Source organism: Macrotis lagotis, chromosome 1, assembly GCF_037893015.1.
Source record: "Macrotis lagotis isolate mMagLag1 chromosome 1, bilby.v1.9.chrom.fasta, whole genome shotgun sequence".
NCBI classification, from domain to species: Eukaryota; Metazoa; Chordata; class Mammalia; order Peramelemorphia; family Peramelidae; genus Macrotis; species Macrotis lagotis.
This window is the reverse complement of record NC_133658.1, coordinates 222,473,164-222,494,595: the sequence shown is the minus strand read 5'-3', so window position 1 is coordinate 222,494,595 and position 21,432 is coordinate 222,473,164. Positions and strand designations below refer to the sequence as shown.

The 21,432-nt window shown below is 34.8% G+C and overlaps 1 protein-coding gene across 1 annotated transcript in view; it reads right to left on the bottom strand.

Moving 5' to 3' along the window:
- RASGRP3 (RAS guanyl releasing protein 3) overlaps positions 1 to 21,432 on the bottom strand; it is a 136,496-nt gene that overhangs the window by 76,220 nt on the left and 38,844 nt on the right. The window contains exon 2 of the mRNA XM_074209686.1: positions 15,299 to 15,369. The gene's annotated coding sequence lies outside the window, so the exon portion shown is untranslated. The remainder of the gene's footprint in view (positions 1 to 15,298; positions 15,370 to 21,432) is intronic.

The following is a 21,432-nucleotide window of genomic DNA, read 5'->3' as shown; positions in this document are numbered from 1 at the left end:
AAATGGCCTTTGGCAGAAAAAAGGTTTCTTACCCCTGCCCTAAAGGAATTGGACCAGATGTCCTTTAAGGTCCCTTCAAACTCTAAATCTATAGATTTATGATCTGTATAAGTAGTAACTCCAATTTGTTCTAAATGGACTTTTGTCTTATATTCCTAACTTCTAATATTGAAGAAAAGTTAAGAATTCCTTCAACAAAGAGGAATGAAGCAAGAAGTTCTGGATGGTTTAGTATATTTACTAAAGGAATAACTATTTTCAAAACAATGACCCTACTGAGTTTGTATATTAAGAACCAGACATTCTTACATTGCCATCATCCCTTTTCTAAACCACATCTTGCCCCACACTCTATAGCTTTCAATAGACAAAGGGGTGTTTTTCTTGATACCTATACAATTACATGGTAGTGTTAACTATTCCAGGACACTGAGATATCTTCCAGGGATTTCATCTGGCAGAATTCCAGACCCATTCTTTTTCCCTTCTGGGGATAATTATTACCTTCTGGGATTCCAGAGTTGGAATTAAGACTAGGAAACCATCAACATAATGATAATAATGACATTTAGATAGTCAATTTAAATCAATATATATTTATTGAGCACCACACTGTTGATTTGTGGAAGGTCTTGAACACCTGGCAATGGAGTTTGAACCATATTTAAAAGATGACAGGAAGATACCAAAAGTCATAAGCAAATGAGGTAGTAACATGACCAGATCTGTATGTTAAAGAAATTGAGACTGGTAGGTGAATATTGGAGGGGGAAGATAATAAAGATGAGAATATTTTTCAGTAGCTTATTATGGTTGTGGGGAATCTATATGTTTGAGTGAATTGATTCCCCACCCCAGAAAAAATAATGTAGAGAAATTGGGATTCAATCTTCCTTATAACAACCCCAGCATTCTAACCCCTTTGCTAGACTACCTCCTAGATATTCTTTCTTGCTACACCATGATGTCTCATAAGGAAAATGAGACCCCTAAGAGTTATTTCTTTGGAGAAAAATATATTTCAAATATTAGAACAATTTTGACAATCAGAATAAGAAATTGTGCTATGGATCTTAAGATCTTACATAAATGTAAGCTATTTTTTGTTTGGATATATAGGGAACTCCCAGAGGTAACTTCCTCTAGCAATGAAGAACAGCAACTAGGGTGTAACTTACAGTCTTAAGAGACTTCCCAGAAGCACTGAGAGATTATAAGTTGCTCAGGATCACAGTCAGAATTTCCATAGATTATAAAGTTTGAAAAGATCTCAGAAGTCATTCAATCCAACATCCAATTATGTAAGTCCTCTCCAGTTCAAAATCTAAAGATCTATGATCTACATAAATATGACCCATATATGTAGGATCAAATGGGCTTATGATTGAGGGCATAGTTTTGAAACTGTACAGAAAATTGATGTAACTTGGACAAGACATATAGGAAGCATCAAATGCAAGTCTTGAAACCAGGTCTTCCTGACACAAAAGCTAGCTTTTTATTCAAGGGATCTTAGCTCACCAGTTTTAAGATCATGCTTGAAATACTTTAAAGGTATAATCTTCCAGAACAATAAAGATACCTATAAATAAAATAAAAGTTTGTTCCTTTATGTGAAAGGGAAAGTTCTGACTTTCCACAATCTGAGCCTTGTCCTGGGATATATCACTTAAGTTCCAAGATAATTCAGAAGAAAAGAATCAAGGGGAAATAAAGAATTCACAAGCAACCCTGGAAATGAAGCAGATTTATACTTGATCAGTATGGAACTGACATTAGGATATCAAGTCTTACATCTGACTTTGATTGTAATCATGAGTATAGACTGACATTTTTAAAATGATGACATCATGGGAGAAAACAAAATAAAACAAAATCCAGACATTCTTTTTCTCACTTGGATACTTGATCTCATCTTTTTTCTTCTATCACAGACTGTCATTCTCTTTCCTGATCCTCCCCCAATCCTTTTCTAGTTATGTACTGTTTTCAATATACAAAATCCAAATTGAAATTTATCTATTCAATTAAAAAAGAATTCAATGAAGATTCCAAACTTTTTCCCAACTATATCCACCTCTTAAATGTGGCATCCTTTTGTTTCTGTCAACTCAGTGTTAATCTTTCTTCCCATTATGCTTTCTCTTTGAAATAATTTCACTTCCCCCTTTTTCTATTTCCCTCCCATTAACTATTCTTTCCATTGCTCCCCACCAAAATATTCTCATTGCTTTAAAAACTGCACCATATCTTTTATCTGCCACACTGGCTATTTAACATGAGAAGCTGATCAATTGTAATGACGTTATCCTTTGGGGAAATAAAGGCTGAGGTCCCTGCTCAGTTAAGTTTCAATGTGTTACAACATTCATGCTTCATCAATCAAGGGAGAATTTGCTATGTCTAAAATAAAGATTTCACCTCCCCTCCCCTTTGTTTGCACATGAGAGGGTCTATGAGGAAGAAACATTTCATAGACTCTCAAACCTGAGTGATGAAATTAGTGAATTTTGATGAGCTGCTTTTCTTTCTCTTTTTTAATTCTTTGTTGAATAAGGAGTGGAGAAAGATTGATTTGGAATTACTTGCTTTTAGAAGAGAGTATATCGGTTAAAAAATTTTAATAAATGAAAAGTATAAGATCTTGGGGCAGCTAGATAGCACAATAGATAGAGTTCCAGGCTTGGCTTCAGGACAATCTGAATCCAAATCTGGTCTCAGAAATTTACGAGATGTGTGACTCTGGACAAAGTCACTTAACCCTCAGTTTTTTCATCTTTAAAATGACATAGGGAAGGAAATGGCAAACCATAAAGAATTAAAAATGACTGGTCAACAAGATAAAGATTTTGGATTTCCTACATTTCCTAGACTTGGCCAAAATAATAATAATAATAATAATAATAATAATAATAATAATAATAATAAAATTTCTCAATTTTCAATCATGAGTGGGTGGATTAGAATTGTGTACAAGCATCCCTTCCACATCAAAGGGATGACAGGTATAGCACACCTACAATCTGAAAAAATATGTGTAAAATATTTTGATCCTCCCTTCATTTCAGAAAAGTTTGAATTTTTTCCCTTTTTCTTTTATAGGCTGTTTACAGTACCTTATTGTAAAATGTGGCATCCTTTTGTATTTGATCATAGGTTATATGTAAGTCAATGTTAAGTAAAAATACTTTTACATAGATTTTATGCATTTCTGAGTTTTGAAATTTTCTATGTCATCTGCTGTCCTTCATATGTTGTCTACAGCTTTCAAAAAAACTCCAAAATTTTAATTTAATTTCTTTTACCAACCCACACAACATAGAAATAGCAATGGGAAAAGGCTGGGGTTTAGTGGAATAACTGTACTTTACAAAGATATGAACAACTTAATAGATTCTAAGATTTATAGTTGCTGGGGACTGTGAAGTATCTCCCAAGCCAACTTCTCCATTTTGCATATAAAGCAACCTGGGAGTAAATGTACATTTCTTTCTGCCAAATAGTATATAAGTTCCTGGAGAACAGGAACTATTTTATTTTGTTTTTGTCTTTTACATCTAGATCTTACCATAGTTCATGGAACATAGGAGGTTAACTTAATGAATGTTTCTTGACAAGACATAATAGACATTGAATGGGTATATGTTGAATTGAAGAGATAAGCTATAATCTTTTCTCACAGAATGGAAAGATAATGTTTCTGGGAAAAGGAAAAGATTCCTAAAAGAAAAACATAATGGAATCGTAAAAGAAGAGAGGAGGGAAGTAGTTGTGGACACGAAGGCATCCAACCTGAGCTTATATGGGCAGTATGGATGAATCTGCACACAAATAAGCTCTCTATTGCAAGTTTGTTGTCTTTAAAATATTCCATTCTTTGTAAAACAATAGATATAGATATATAAAGACACTATCTGTCTATCCACTAAAAATCTATTAAATCCAAAGAATTACTAGTACCAAGGATCAAAAAATAAACCCTCAAAACCAACGGCATTCATAAGTATAAAATGGGTTTCCTCAGGAGGTAGCCAGTTCCCCTTCACTGGAGGTACTTAAGTTGAGGCTTAAAATGAGCTTCAAGTTCATCTCATGTTGGTGTGAATTGTGTAGCAGGAGCTACCATGCACGTGGAACTATTATAAATTTCTGGAATGTAGGGACCTCTACAAAAACCAATGTAATAGGTAAATGTACAAGAGATGTTAATGATGATCTGTTTTTTTGTAACTCAGATGAGAAATGAAATGTTTTATGAAGTCTTATGAATGATTTGTCATTATTTTACCATTAGTAATACTCAGATGATTAGTTTTACTTTGTACATGATACCGTCTCTCAATATGAATCCATGTAGAGGATTTACATGCTATTTTCTGCCTACAATTAGGAGGAAGAAAATAGATACCAAAAAAGTATTTAGATCAGGAGTAATGATATCATTTAAATACTGGTGTGGACTTTTATTTGAGGTTGTAAAATTCCTTTGATTACTTATCTAAAATTCCAGTGCAGGTCTCCTTAGAGTCAGGAGAATAATACTTAATAAAACTGTATAATATATTCTATTCCAAAGCTTTGCTGGGCACTTGGGTAAAGGCACAAAAATTTAGAGAGAATTGTTAATGCTTGCAATGATTCAACAGCTTAGAACCAACTGAGTTTGGTATCTATGGTACAAGAATCATTAGATAAAAATGGGAAGCTAGCAGATATTGTACTTCTAACCTCAGCTTCTACATCCACATGTGAACTTTTTGGTCTTCTAGTCATATTGTACTAATCCATTGTTGACCTCTGAAGCACAATTTAAGGATTTATTTCTTGCCACTTGTCCTGGATACATTTTGTATGACTTGACTTGGGTTTAAAAGGTTTTAGTTGCATCCTTTTTTATTTCTTTAAGTCTATGGGTTTTTTTCACAATGTTTTCATCTTTTAGTTTATAAACACTTATATCAATTCTTGCAGTATAATACTAACGAATTCTTTCCTATGGAATATCCAAAATAAATTCTTGCTCTTAACCCATTTATTATCACATTTAGTAGATCTGACTTTAATCTGTTCATTTTTTTCCTATACTTTGTCTATTGAGCATGGTTTGCTTTACTTGTATTTTGTACTATAATTATTAAAACAGACATGCTCTATATCCAGAAGAAATCATAAAAATGGGAAAAGTCCCACATGTTCCAAAATATTTATGGCAGCTCCTTTTATAGTGGCAAAGAATTGAAAATTGAGGGGATGCCCATGAATTGGGGAATGACCGAACAAGTTCTGGTATATGAATGTTAACAGAGAATTATTGCTCTAATAAGAAACTTTGAATGGTTGGACTCTTTACACAAACTGATACTGAGAGAAGGGAGCAGAACCAAGAGAACATTGTACACATTAGCCACAACGTTGTGAATTGATTAATTAGGATGGATGCAGCTCTTCTTAGCAGTTCAGAAAGCTAGGATAACCCAGGGAGACCTATTATGGACAGCTCTATCCACATCCAGACAAACAAAAAACCTCACAGAATCTGAATGCACACTGTGTTCAATTTTTTAAAAATTTATCTTATGTTTTTCCTTCCGATCCCATGGTTTTCTCTTTTTCCCTTAGTACTAATTCTTCATGCATAAATTGAATATGTAGGTTAAACACAAATATATATGTACAACATTCATTAGACTGCTTACCACTGAGGGGAGGGGAGGGGAGGAGGGAAGAGAGGGTGTAAGAAAATTGTTTAATTTATAAATATGCAAGTGGATGAATGTTAAAAAAAATCTTTCATAACACATAATTAGAAAAAATAAAATAAAATGTGAATAAAAAATAGACCTGGAAAAGCTTCAAGGACCATAAGAGCCAATTTATATCACCACTGAAAATGACACATTGAAGAATCTGAATCAAAAAGTCTGTCTCAGTTCTAAATCTCTAAAATGAGGCAAGAAATTAATTAGACTATAAGCAAACACATATCCTATTCAATGACAATTAACTAGTTAATAGACTAATCAATTACAACCAACTCAACCATTCATTCTATGAATATTTATTCAACATATTATTCACTATATTATAGGCACTATGGTAGGTATGGAAGGAGCAGGGTTGTGCTGGAACCAGACAGGGCTAACTGATTTGCAAGCCATTCTTAAATTTTAAGTGTGAACATTTATATCCCAGATACTATTAAACTACCACAAATTGAGGAATGATTTATTGAATTGTTGATTAGACAAAATTAGGAAAATGTTAAAAACACATTAAACTTAAAATTTTGTCAAACATTTACTAGTTTAGCCCTATATTTCTTAATAAACATTGTTTAAGTTCAGCACTAATGGAGAAAATTTAAGGAATGAAGTCTTCATCAGAATGGAAGCCTGTTAACTGTAGACTAATAACATATACATAATAAATAATAAAATACATAAAATAAAAACAATAAAATTTATAACAATTATCAGTTATAAAAACCCTTTGCAAAGTTCGCAAACTTTTTAATAAAATTAAGTTTGCAAAATGCTAGCCTCAGAACATCCCAGAGTAGAGAGCATAATGCTGTATTTGATAAAGACATTTGATAAAGAACCTGCACTGTTGTTAATACACACACACACACACACACACACACACACACACACACACACACACACGTGCACGAGCAAAAAAATCACTCCAAAAAAGTCAAAGGTCTTCCTTTGGACATAATCTTAGCTTAGAATATTGAAAATACTGAGTCTTCTAAAAATTATGATTATTAATACTTCCCACGATTATTTCTTCCAGTCCTCATTGTATGATCCTTTGACTTGGTAAATGCAAAATTCTTTTCTATGTGTTATCTCATTCCACATCCAAAATATCTCAGAATAGTAAGGGCAAGCAAAAAACTTGCCAAAAGTCATATGGTTAATGCATGGGAGAACCAAGACCAGAACAGTTCTGACCTGGGTCAAGTTGCCTCTTAATAAATGTTAGTAGTTATCCCAAAAGAATTATCACATAGAAATATTACACCAATGTTTTGCTAGTGGCTATCAACAGTCAAAGAGAGATGTTGAAGAACTGGAATAGTAAGTGAAACTATGATGAAGACTAAATTTAGAATGAGAAGCTCACAAGCTTCTGTGGTAATCTGTGGGGATTTCACAAATCTGCAGTTTCAAATGGTCACCAGCTGCAATCTTTCTCTTGAATCAATTACTAAACCGGCAATTAAAGATGTTAGTCAAACGGATCTCCAATTATTTCTGAAGCTGCAGATATCAACCTCCACCTCCACGCCTGCTCATCTTGTGCAGCATCCTCACTTTGCAATAAGGAGTTCACTAAATTGACACATAATATCTTGTAATTGCTAAACTTCCTTATAGCTTCCTCTTCCTAATAGACACTTGTATAGGATGGGGGGAAGAAGGGTAATAACAATTGCATCAATAGCTAAATTCATTTGGGCTGACAGTTATGATTTCTTTACTTACGAATTTCATCACCCCATCCCCACCCCCAGGAGATCATTTGAGGTTAAAGTGACAAGCATGGACACACAGCTAGTAGAGTGTATGAGGCCAGATTTGAATTCACATCCTTCTGACTGGTTCTATCCACTATACCACTTAGCTGCTCCTTACAAATTTCTTTCTGAAAAAAACTCCAGAATGAGTTAATCATTCTATAGTACTCTATGGTTTGCAAAGTTCTTTACAAATCTTGTCTCCTTTTAAACTCACAACAACCCTGAAAGTTAACTATTATGATATCCTCATCTTTTACAGTTGAGGAAAATGAAGCATAGATGATTAAGTGACTTGCCCAGTGTCATACAGTTGACTGAGGGTGGATTTGAACGCAGGTTTACCTTGACTTCAAATCCGGCATATTATCCTAACTACTTCATGATTAACACCTATTTCATATAGTCAGAAAAGACCTTAGACATCACCTGACTCCAAAACTTTTCATTTTTCAGATGAGAAAACTGAAATCCATAAAAATAAAATCACTTTCCCAATGTAATACAGGTAAAACAGGGATCTGGGGAAGATGGGTGATTAGCTGAATAGAATGCTGGATCTGGAGTCAGGAAGACCTGAATTCAAATCTAGCCTCAGATATATGCTAGTTGTATCTCTAGGGAAGTCACTGAGTCCACTTTTCTCATCTGTATAACAAGCTAGAGAAGGAAATAGCAAACTACTTCAGTATCTTTGCCAAGAAAACTCTAAATGGAGTTACAAAGAATTTGATAACAAAGAGTTACTGAAAAAGACTGAACAACTGGGATTTGAACTCAAACTTTCTGAATCAAAATTCAGCACTCGTTCCATCAGAACGACTTCAAATTCATTTTGTTTTTCTTTGCTTTGGGAAAATTCTTAAAAATCAGTGAAAAAGTTTTACTTCAATAATGCCCCAAAATTTGTATCTTGAATCTATTACATATTCAAACAGATTCACTTTTAAGAATTTGGAAATTAATAGCAGCTCTGTTTGTGGTAGCAAGGAATTGGAAATTGAGGGAATGGCTGAACAAATTATGGTACTTTATGGAACACTATTGTTCTATTAGAAACCAGAAGGATTTCAGAGAAGCTTGGAAAGACTTGCATGAACTGATGCTGAGTGAGATGTGCAGAACCAGAAGAACATTTATACACCATAACAGCATCATGGGGGTGATGATCAGCATTACTGGACTTGCTTGGGGTGATGAGCAGCATTAATAGACTTGCTCATTCCATCAGTGCAATAATAATCAGGAATAATTTTAGGGTATCTGTGACAGAGAATGCCATTTGTATCCAGAGAAAGAACTGTGAAGTTTAAACAAAGACCAAAGACTACTAATCTTCAAGTTTTTTCTTTAAAAAATGTTGTCAGGGTGGCTAGGTGGTGCAGTAGATAGAGCATCGGTCCTGGAGTCAGGACTTGAGTTCAAACCAGACCTCAGACACTTTATAATTATCTAGCTGTGTAAAAAGTTATGCACTACATAATTTTTCTATCTCTAATATTTTATTTTTTCCACAGGGATATGATTTTTCTCTCAACACATTCAATTTTGATCAATGTGCAGGATAGAAACATGTATAGATGATAGGATTGCCTTCTGTAGGGGGCTAGGGGAAGAAAGGGAAGATAGGGAGAAATTGTAAAATCAAATCTTACAGAAAAATGATAGATAGAAACAACTATTGTATATAATTGGAAAACAAATAAAATATTTATTTTAAAAAAGAATTTGGAAAAAAATAGTGGCAAGGAAATATGTGGTGAAATGTTCTTCCAAAAATACACACCCAATTTCTCCTCAAAGGTGATGTTTTTTGATGATATTCCAAATACTACAGTCATCCTGATTCATATCTGACCACTGGACCCAGATGACTCTGGAGGAGAAAATGAGACTGACTTAGCACAGTACCCCCTCATTCCAATACAATTGATATGTTTGCTTTGGCATCACCTCCCCTGATGTCCTGTTCTTCAAGAATGAAGGACAAAAAAAATCACCTTAATTGGAGATACTAATACCTGTAGTACTTTGTTCTTTATATTGTTGTAAGGATCCAACAAGGAAACATCTATAGATGTTGAAGATGAAGAAGTTTTAAAATGCCAACTATTATTATCACCCCCCCCAAAAAAAATCTATGAATGACTTGAGGCTACAAACTGAGTAGTGATATTCAGATACCTCCATTCTCCTACAGTTCATTTCCTTCATTCTCTATCATAGGGTAAAGACACTTTTCTCTATAAAATTATGCTTTCTTATTGATTTAGCTCTCACTCAGGACACTTTAGTTTGTTGGTCAAATGCAGGAGCAGCAAGGATCATGCTTTATGGCTTTGATCAATGCAAGTTCCTTCACCCTGAAAAGTCACCACATTGACACAGAGATAGCAAAACAGGAGACTGAACAATAGGTGGTGGGGAGTATCATCAACTACAGTTCAGACCATAAAAATAATAAATAAGGGAAAAGTTCTGGATTTGGAAGTCCAATTACCTAGATTTGCATAATGGTTCCTATATTGACAAGATAAAAAATTCAAACAAAGCAATCAATCAGCAAACATCTATTAAGTATCCAGTGCCAGATTCAAAGAGAAAGAATGAAAATTATTGTTCTTAAAGAGTTTAAATCATAAGTGAACATATAGGAAATATATATTCTATATAGAGTAAACATAAAGAGCATGAATACAAAGCACTTAGTTACATAGTAATGTAAGAGGAAGGCATTAGCAGTTGAGAGGATTAGGAAGAGGATGATGAAAAGATGATGTCTGAGCTTTCCCCATCAATGAAATCATCATAATACCTGCTCTATCATATTAAATGATGTAATGGTATATGAATATAATGATTTTTTTGCACTTGAAGGAACAATGAATGAGGGATTCAGGGAAACTAGAATAGGCTTGTGTGAATTAATATAGAACAAAATAAGCAGAATTAGAACAATTAATACTGTCATAGAAAGTAACATTGTAAATTTTAGACTTTGACAAATTGAAGTGGTGAAGTATACTCTAGCTTTTTCTTAGAGAATTGGGGGAATATAGAAGTTCCCTGTTTTATTATTGACACTAGCAGTGTGACCCTGGGCAAAACACTTAACCCTGTTAGCCTCAGTTCCTCATCTATAAAATGAATGGCAAACCACTCCAATATCTGTGCCTAGAAAACCCCAGATGGACATAATAAACAATACTATAAGCAAATTAGAAGATCAAGGACTAGTTTACCTGTCAGATCTATGGAAAGGGGAGCAGTTTATGACTAAGGAAGAGATGGAGAACATCACCAGAAACACACTAGATGATTTCAATTACATTACATTAAAAAGCTTTTGCACAGACAAAAATCACTGTAACCAAGATCAAAAGAAATGTAGTAAACTGGGAAACAATCTTTACAACTAATGTTTCTGACAAAGGACTCATTTATAAAATATACAGAGAACTGAATCATACTTTTAAAAAAAGCCATTCCCCAGTTGACAAATGGTCAAAGGATATGCAAAGGCAATTTACAGATGAAGAGATTAAAGCAATCCATAATCATTTGAAAAATTGCTCTAAATCATTGCTTATTAGACAAATGCAAATTAAAACTTCTCTGAGGTACCATCTCATACCTTTCAGACTGGCCAATATGACCAGAAAGGACAATGATCATTGTTGGAAGGGTTGTGGGAAATCTGGGACACTATTACATTGCTGGTGGAGCTGTGAACTCATCCAACCTTTCTGGAGAGGAATTTGGAAATATGCCCAAAGGGTCACAAAAATGTGCATACCCTTTGATCCAGCAATACAACTAGTGGGTCTATACCCTGAAGAGATGATGAAAAAGGGTAAAAACATCACTTGTACAAAAATATCCATAGCAGCCCTGTTTGTGGTGGCAAAGAATTGGAAATCAAGTAAATATCCTTCAATTGGGGAATGACTTAGCAAACTGTGGTATATGTATGTCATGGAACACTATTGTTCTATTAGAAACCAGGAGGGATGGAAATTCAGGGAACCCTGGAGGATTTTCATGAACTGATGCTGAGTGAGATGAGCAGAACTAGAAAGACACTGTACACCCTAACAGCAACATGGGGGTGATGATCAACCCTGATGGATACACTCATTTCATCAGTGCAACAATCAGGGACAATTTTGGGGCTGTCTGCAATAGAGAATACCATCTATATCCAGATAAAGAACTGTGGAGTTTGAACAAAGTTCAAGGCCTTTAATTTAGAAAAAAAAACTGGTATCTTATTATCTGATCTTGTTGTCTCTTATACTTTGTTTCTTCCTTAAGGATATGATTTCGCTCCCAGATCACACTCAATTTGAATCAATGTATAACATGGAAACAATGTAAAGACTGACAAATTGCTTTCTGGGGTGGGGGAGTAAGATTGGGGGGGAAATTGTAACTCAAAATAAATAAAATCTTTAACTAAAAAAAAAGAAAACCCCAGATGGAGTCATGAAGAGTCAAACATGACTGAAACAACTGAACAACTTGAACAAACTTTGTTATTATGAAAGGCTCTATTTGGAGAGGGGAGTGACATTTGGAGAAAGGAAGTAATATTTTAAGGAAGAGGATCAATAAAAAGTTTTAAAAGAACTAAATGAAATATATGTGGAAGTAATCAGTCAATAAACATTTATTAAATACTTATATATCAGACACTATCCTAGGTGCTTTGTGAATTATAAAAGCACTATGCAAATCTAAGGTATTATTCTGATGTTCATGGTGAGTGTTTCTTTAAAATAGAAATACAATAGGCAGGCACCTTTTAGGAAGATGTGTAAAATTAATATATTCATCACATTATATTTAACAGTTCAGAGTCAATCCTCTTATGAATATATAAGTACATGTATATGTTGTATATATATGTATATATATGCATATATGTATAAGTTCTTTTCCTTGAGATGCCACATTTGGTTCCCCCCAAATAAATTAGACTGCATTTATTACATTCTCAATAAATATTTATGCAATGAAGTTATCTTAATATCATCCAATATAGTCATATTAAAATCTTATCTTTTGGCATAAGTCCCTTCATATCAAACATGTACCTTGTATTTATTATTCATATGAATTAAGACAAGAAATGTTTTTTTCCAAAAAGTTACTGAACTCTTTCCAGTCCTCTAAAGAGACAGATACAATGGAAAGAGCTCCAGATGTGTCATCAGGAAGACCTAGGTTTAAGACCCTTTTATCAGATACTTATTAGCTGTGTGACTTCAGACAATTTATTTAACCAGAGCAAGCCTCAATTTCATCATCTGGAAAATGAGGATAATAACTACAGCTTTCTCACAGAAATGTCATGAGGATCAAATGTATGTAAAGTGTCTTATAATGCTGAGTAATTCAACAATTACTGTTATCAAATTTTTTGTTCATGCCTCAGGCCTGAGCAGTATGGGACACATCAGTCCATCCACCAAGAAAACAAATCATTCTGTGAGTATGCAGAAAAGGGGTCCAATTCAGTGTTCTGCAGAGAAATCTTTACTGTTATAAGATTAAAAACACATGATAGAACATAAAAATTGTTGCACTCTATCAAATCCAAGTTAATCTCTGACAGTGGCACCAAGGACACTGTTACTGAGGGCATAAATGTCCCTTTTCATGTTCAAATTGTGCCACTTCTAATAAGGATGATGGTGAATTTGAAGCAAGCTGTCAGTGCTGGTTAATCAGCTAGCTCTAATAGTCAGAGTAGTTTTTATGCATGTCATCCCCTGGAGATTTTATGTCAGATATGGTTAGAAGTCTGCTTCCCTAGCAGGCCCTGAGGGCAATTCTGCCAGATGTACACAGCACAAATTAAAAACACAATCTTAGTGATACAAACTTGAATGAGTTCTTCCTAGGAGACCTGAGAGCAACGTTGCCCTGATTATAACTACTTATAACTATCTCCATCCAAAGCATCCTGGAATATTCTTTGATTCTATAAAGATTTTTCCAGGTGGGATGAAGAGAATGTACATGTGTTGAGTCTGAGTTGGATGACAGTCATATGAACCAAGAAAAGCTTGTTACAGATACTACATGGCCAAGGTGCCTTGAAGTAGGGTAAAGCAGTGGGTAACATTCCTAGGTGCAAACCAGGTCCAGAAAAAGTGACAAGAGCAGAGGGAAATTATTTTCTAGAAAACAAGACTCTTCTAGGGAACTACAGTGAAAGCATGGACACACATAAAATCCTTCAGTTTCATATTCCAACTGAGTCTCAGGCCCCACCATAGGATGCTACCCTTTAAAACTTCCTATACATTTATATTATGTTGAATGGTATATAGTCATTCCATGTTTAAATTAAACATAGGTTACTTAAAAAAACAAACAACAGAATTCAAAGCAACTCAGAATCCAAAAATCAGTTCAATTCAATCCTATCTAGTCAAAGAAGTACTAGTACTGACAAGGTAGTGTACAAGGTCCTAGAGATACAAACACAAAATAACAGTTTCTCTCCACCTTGTTCCCCTCTCCCCCCACCCTCCCACCAAGCAAAGAACCCCCCCCCCAAAGTCAGATTGTACAAGTGCTGATCCTCATTAAAAAAAATGTAGGTATTCAAAAAGATGGAAATTGAGAGAAAAATACCTCTAGATATGAAGGATAGGCTGTGCAAAGGCACTGAACTAGAAATTAGAAGATCAGTACTGAGACAGAGCTAGTTGATCCATTTGACCTAAGATACCACATTAAAAAAAATCAGAATTAGATACATGAACTAATTTCTCCAATACAAAATTACAGGGACCTTTGTTTTAAGTTGGTTTTTAATTCACATTTAAGTTACTACATACTTTCAAGCTCCAGAAGAAAAGATTACTCAAATAATAATACATTTTTTTTCTAAGAACAATTCTCTGAAATAACAGAATGTAAATATTGCCATAGCTTCTGATAAGAAAACTGGGACTCAGAGAGAGAGGTTCAGGTGACTTCCTGGAGTTGAAAACTAAGACGTATGGGAACCGAGAACCATAGTCACCTACAATCATAGATGTATAACTAAAAGAGAACTTAGAAATTAGTTCTATCTACTCAAATGTTAGTAGCCTCTCTCATAAACTTTCTTTTATTTAATTACTTTATATTTCTTTTCTTCATTTACAACCCATATGTGTTTAAAGGTCATAAGCTTCTTACAGTTAGGGATTGTTTTATTTATTGTTTTTATATTTATGGTGCTTAGCAGAGTATCTGACATATTGTAGATACATAATATATTTTGTTGATTAATATGGATGAGGAAACTGAGATCTAGGCACCTTAAGTGATTTGATCAAGGTCACTAAGGTAAATGTTAAGGTAGATCAAGGTAGATATTAAGTGTCTGAAGATGAATTTTGACTCAGGTCATCCTGACTCCAGGGTAAGTGCTCTATCCACTGCACCACTTAGCTGCCTTGGAGTCAAGAGAATGGGAGTTCAAATGCAGGCTCAGACTCCTGACACTTACTAGCTGTGTGACCTTGAACAAATCACTTAACCTTGATTGCCTGGCAACCAGTGCCATCTCTAGTCTTCCTGGTTCATATCTGGCCACTGGACCCAAATGGCTCTAGGAGAAGGGGAAGCTGGTGACTTAACATAGCAGTCCTCACTCAAATCCAATTCATGTGCTTGTTTTAGCATCACTTCCCTAATGTCATGGTCTTCTTCGAGAAGGACAAATATTACTAAGGTATATATATTAGAGGCAAGATCAAATTTAGGTCTTACCTGATACCCAGTCCAGTCTAGTTTTTTCCTAAAGTCAGGTTTCTGGGGCTATTTTCTAGCAGCTTTTATATCTAGTGAGAAAAAGATAAAAAAAATCAGCTGTACACTTCATTTTTTCAAATATTCTTTCCCCCTGTAGCATAGATAAGAGAATTGGCAATGAGATTTATTTCAATGATTGTAAATTCATAATCAGAGTAATTTCCATATGAAGAAAGTCAATATAATCATGAGTAATTTGTGCTATGCCTTTAAATGGTCAGTTTTCACATAATCAAATACTCAATTGATTTTAGTTTAAGCCATTATATTATCAGGAAAAAGCTATAACAATCCAAAGACCACAGCTTCTGGGAGAACTCAATATTTGACAAAAGTGCTGGAACAACTGGAAAACAATAGGATATAAATTAAGTAAAGACCTTGGTGAACCAAGGGTGATCCATAAACAAATTAGAAGAGCAAGGAATAGTCTACCTCTCAGATCTCTGAGGAGGGGGAAGAAATAGAGAGCACAGCAAAATATAAAATAGATAATTTTGCTTTTATTAAATTAAAAAGCTTTTGTACAAAGTTAATACAACCAAGATTACAAGGAAAGTAGAAAACTGGGAAGTAATCTTTACAGTCTTAGAGAGAGAGAGAGAGAGAGAGAGAGAGAGAGAGAGAGAGAGAGAGAGAGAGCTGAGTCAAATTTATAAAAATGTAAGCCATTCCCCAATTGATGAATGGTCAAAGGATATGAACAGGCAGTTTTTCAGATAAAAAAAAAGCAAAGCTATCTCTAGGCATATGAAGATGTGCTTCAAATCCTTTTGATTAGAGATATGCAAGTTAAAACAACTCTGAGATACCAGCTCACACCTAATTGAATGGCTAATATGACAAAGAAAATGATAAATGTTGGAGAAGATGTAGGGAAATTGGGATACTACTGGAAAGCAATTTGGAACTATGCCCAAAGGGCGACCAAACTGTTTATACCCTTTGATACAGCAGTATCCCTAAGAGATCCCAAAGAGATTACGAAAAAAAGGGAAGAGGACCCACATGTGCAAAAATATTTTCTGAGGTGGCATATTGGAAAATGAGGGGATGCTCCTCAGTGGGGGAAATGGTGGAACAAGCTGTGGTATATGAACATAATTGAATATGTTGTTTTATTAAAAATGATGAAAACACCAATTTCAGAAAAGTCTGGAAAGACTTACAAAGTGAAATGAGCAGAACCAAGAAAACAATGTACACAATATGAGCAATATTGTGTGATGATCAACTACGATCAACACTATGATCCAAGGCAAATACAAAGGACGCTGAAAGAAAATGCTATCCATAACCAGATAAAGAAGTTATGGACTCTGTAAATTAAAGCATATTTTTTCAATTACTTCATTCTTTCTTGTGGTCATTTTTTCTTTTGATCTGTTTCTTCTTCCACATCTGAGATGAACATGGAAATATATTTTATGTGAGCATAGAAATAAATTTTATATAATAGCATATTATAAACTATCAAACTACCTACAGAAAAACTTGGAATTCAAAATCTTGTAAAAATGAATGCTAAAATTTTCATGACATTGGGGGGAAATAAAATATTATTAAAAACAGATGTAATAAAAAAATACTGTAATAGAAAGCAAGAAAAGAAAAGGTTTTAATTTTCAAAAAGGATCAGGGGAAATGGATCAGGCCTTGTCATGAAAATCAGTCACTTGAGTTTAAATAATTTATGGATTGGCATATTCTTCATCAATATAAGTATCCCCAAGACTAGAGACGATTGCTATAAAAACCATCAAATTGCCAGGGTACCAACTGCACAAAGCTGAGCTTCTAGCAGCAAAAGAAAACAGTTATTCTTCCCTCATGTCTATTTCCCTGATTCTTCCAACTATTAGAAAACAATAATAGGTCCAGGTTATGCCATGAACAATATATCCATTGAGCTAGTTTATATCTGAAAATTTTTATTTCCCTTTTGAAAAAAATTTCATCAATGTTATCTACCTTTCATGCTCAAAAAAAAGTCTATTTCATAGTGTAATATCACCATGGAACAGTTATCACACCCATTTGTTGATGAATATTTTCCCTGCCACTGATCTTATAACAACATAATGTGCAGGTGCAAGGGAAAAATATACACTATCACTTTTCATGACTTAGACACAATGAGCTGGATCCCTATCAAAGAAAAGAGACTGAAAAAGCAATTTCCAATGACTATACCAGAGTTTTGTGCATTCTCAGTAGGTAACTTTCCAAAGGAAAATAACGCTAAAAAGGCACAGTGGAAAATGTTTCTCATGCTAGCAAGCACACTGGTCTATAATCCCTTTTTTCCTCCAGAAAAGATGCTTAATTGAATGCTTATTGAATTAGAGAATAAACACTTGCTGAGCCACAGTTAGTACCATGTGAAGGATTATAGAAAACAGGAAAAGTTTCATAAGATTGGAGAAAAAGCAAAGGTCTTGATATTCAAAAAAGAGTCAATAAACCATAGCCCAATAAGCTATAGGGCTAACTTGCATACCCTTTGATCCCACACCATGACTGCTAGGTCTACCCAAAGACATCCAAAAAAAGAGAGAAAAGTATCTACTTCTACAAAGATATTTATAGCAGCTCTTTTTTGTGGTGGCTAAGAAGTGGAAATTGAAGGTGTGTGATTGTAATGATATACTGTAAGAAATGACAAGCAGAGTGATTTTTTAAAAAACCTGGAAAGACTTAAATGAACTGATGCAAAGTAAAGAGAACAGAACCAGAACATTGTACATAGTAACAGCAATATTGTTCAATGAAGTTATTTTCTGCAATATAATGAGCTAAGACAATCTCAAAGAACTAATGAAAAAGCATACTATCTGCCTCCAGAGAAAGAACTGATAGTTTGAATACTAATGGAAGAATGCTATTTTTCATTTTCTTTATTTTTTTATTCATCTTCTTGTGCAAAATGACTAATACAGAAATGTTTTACAAAGTAGCACATGTATAACCTAAAACTGATAGCTTACCATCACAAGGAGGGGAAAGGAGACTCAAGGAGAGGAAAAAGTGATAGAATTTGGAACTCAAATTTTAATTAAAATGTTTTTTAAATATAGTAATAATTTGGTACTAGGTAAGGAAAAAAGAGGACTATCTATGAAGCAAAAGAGGTACATACCATATGAAAGCAAATGTACCTGATATCCTGAAATTCAATAAATTCAAAGACTCCAAACATTGGGATAAAGACTTACTATAGTATATTTTTTAAATTGCTGAGAAAATTGGGGCAGCTAGGTGGCGCAGTGAATAGAGCACCAGCCCTGGAGTCAGGAGTACCTGAGTTCAAATCCAGACTCAGACACTTAATAATTACCTAGCTGTGTGGCCTTGGGCAAATCACTTAACCCCATTACCTTGCAAAAAAAAAAAAGAAAAGAAAGAAAAAAGAAAATTAGAACTATGAAGAAATGATATGAAGACCAAGGTGCTTTTCAAGGTGGCTGTCTAACTCCAGTCAGGTTTAGGTCGGTAACACTTTAACCCCCCTACCCTCAACTTCACCCTACATAAGACAGGGGCAAGATTCCCTATAAAAGTTTGGCCAAACCCTCCTTCATATTGGATCTTGTGGGTCTAAGTGAATCTTTGTACAATCTGTGAATTAAAATCTAAGCCTTTCTTAACCCTCTTGAGTCAGAATGGTGAGTTTTTCACCCCAAAGCAAACCTGGTTTTCAAATCTCCACTTTCCCTGAGAACATTTTGCCTTCATCATAATGGGGACCACAGAAGGGACAAATCAATACTCTCCAACTGGAGAAGGTGAGAAATGCCCTCCTCATTTTTTTTTTCTCTAAGCTTACCCTCTCCATTGACCTCAAAGCCCTCTTTACTCTTTTCCAGGAAATTTGCAGAAGGGTACCAGTGTATATTTTGTGTGAGGGGGGTGGGGAGTGATCAACCACAGCAAGGGGCACACTCCTGGAAAGTTACCCCAATTCCCCTTGCTCAGAGAAGGATGCTCTGGGAGGTGGAGCAGCTTTTGTTTGGTATATGCCTTCCCTAGAAAGGTTAGTAGTAATCTTCCCCTCCTTTTCCTCTCCTATGTTGGCAAATAATGAAAAAAAGATTCTCTTAAAAAGAAAAAAGTGGAAGGGAAGGATCAGGGCCACCTATTAAGGGAAAAAAGGTAATTGCTCTTGAGAGGGTTTTTGTGATAAAGGATGTTAAAAACAAAATTGCACTGAGTAAGCTTTTAGTTATTGGGCCTAAGAACAATATATGCTTAAAATCATAAAAGAAAATGAGATCCCTCTGGGCATATTAACACTTGTATGATTAAGAAAATTAACCCTAAAAATTATGACTAGACTTTAATTGGCTTTATTTCCAATGAATTTAAATCCTAGATGCCTAATTTATAATGTCTTCTTTAAGGGAATTTGCTATTTTTTTCATGTAAGCTCTTTTACCAAAATTTTCCCCTCTCAGTTTGTTGATAAGGCCCATGTGGAAATAAGGGATCTTATCATTTTATGAAGTCAAGATGACACCCAACAGTTGGACACAAAATCTCAGCAATTTAAGGAATGAAAATGAAGGTGGCCATGTGCCTAACTTTCTCTTACTATATAGCCAATCAAATAATACTAGATTATTAAAATTATAAATTTCCTCAATAGCTGAGAAATCTAGATACAGTTATTTTGGAAATTTAGTCCAAGATATGTAAGGAGAAACTGCCTCCCTAGATCACAGAGAAAGTCATCTGATTTCTGGAATATTCATTTAGATACTTGCCTTTCATCTCTTTCTATAAGGAAGTCTCAATGGACACTCTAAAGACCATATTTGAAAGAAATTTGACTTAAAGTTGTTTGTCTAGGACAAAAATAATGAAACAATTAAGTTATTGAAGAATGTGGCAGAGGAAATATTAGACAGAGAAATATGTTTTATAGTATTCCCCAGCCTCATCTCATTGTCCAAGCTATGAGAAAGTTCAATGAACTTTTCATAAAATGTTGCCTCTCCCAGGCAAAAAAAGACAAATCCCAATCAATAAAACAGTGAATCCTGTCTTGGTCTGAAGGGGTTAAGTTTGAGCTACCACCTCTCATCAACTTACCTCTCATCCAAAGGAAAGTGGTATTTGGAAATTTAGGATCCTGTCATCCCATCCCCCAACTGCTATGAGACCATGCTTACCTCCTCCATGCTTTGTGAAGATCTTTTTTTTTTTTGGAGGTTTATAGTGTGAGGTTCTAAATATGAAAGATTATAATATAATGTCTACATTCTCTGTGCAAAATGATCTAAAGTTTGTCATACATTGAATTAGAATATCTTAAGTTTTAAAAATGCACAAATGAGATCATAGTATTTTGAATATACTAAATGTTCTAATATTAAGAAAACCCAGACCTGGGTTTCACTCTTACCCAGGTGAGCATCATTTCCTAAGAAAAACAAATCCTAACCTCCATAGAAACTCCCAATAACTCTCAATCTCCAGGGAGATTCCCAAACAAAGGCTCTCAATTCCTATGGAAACCATACCACCCTGCTTCCTATATCCCAACAACCAAATAAAATGTATGCTCTCCCCACTACCCACTACTAGAATCTATTCAGACCCAGTCTGCTGTTCATTCCTCCAATAAACAGCTTTACATTCCCTTTGCCTCCATTGCTATCTTCCTTAAACCTTGGACTTTCTGACCCCACCTTTTGACCTTTCATTTTGTACCAAAACCTGAGAGAGGAGTAGCCTGAAGGCGTGCAATCAGGGAAACAGTGAGCTTTGACAGCATGCTCAGGCTAACTCTGATCTTGCAGGAAGGAACCCTGGCAAGCTTCTCCTGGACCTACTAAGCCCCTGGCACTTCAGAAGACAGGACTAATTCAAGAGGTCAGATTCCTTCCTGGGTACTTCCCCTTCCTCCTTACCAGGATACCCAGGGTATTTCTTTCTGAAATCCTAGCTAGGTAGGGAATTTCCTCAAAACAGAGAAACAGAAAAAGTTTAAATCAAAATTAAACAACTTGGAAGTGGGGGGAAGGGGTAGATGAGGCACAGGCCCCCCCTCCATGACATGGGTCTTAGTCATAACTGCTGGGCTACCCTGT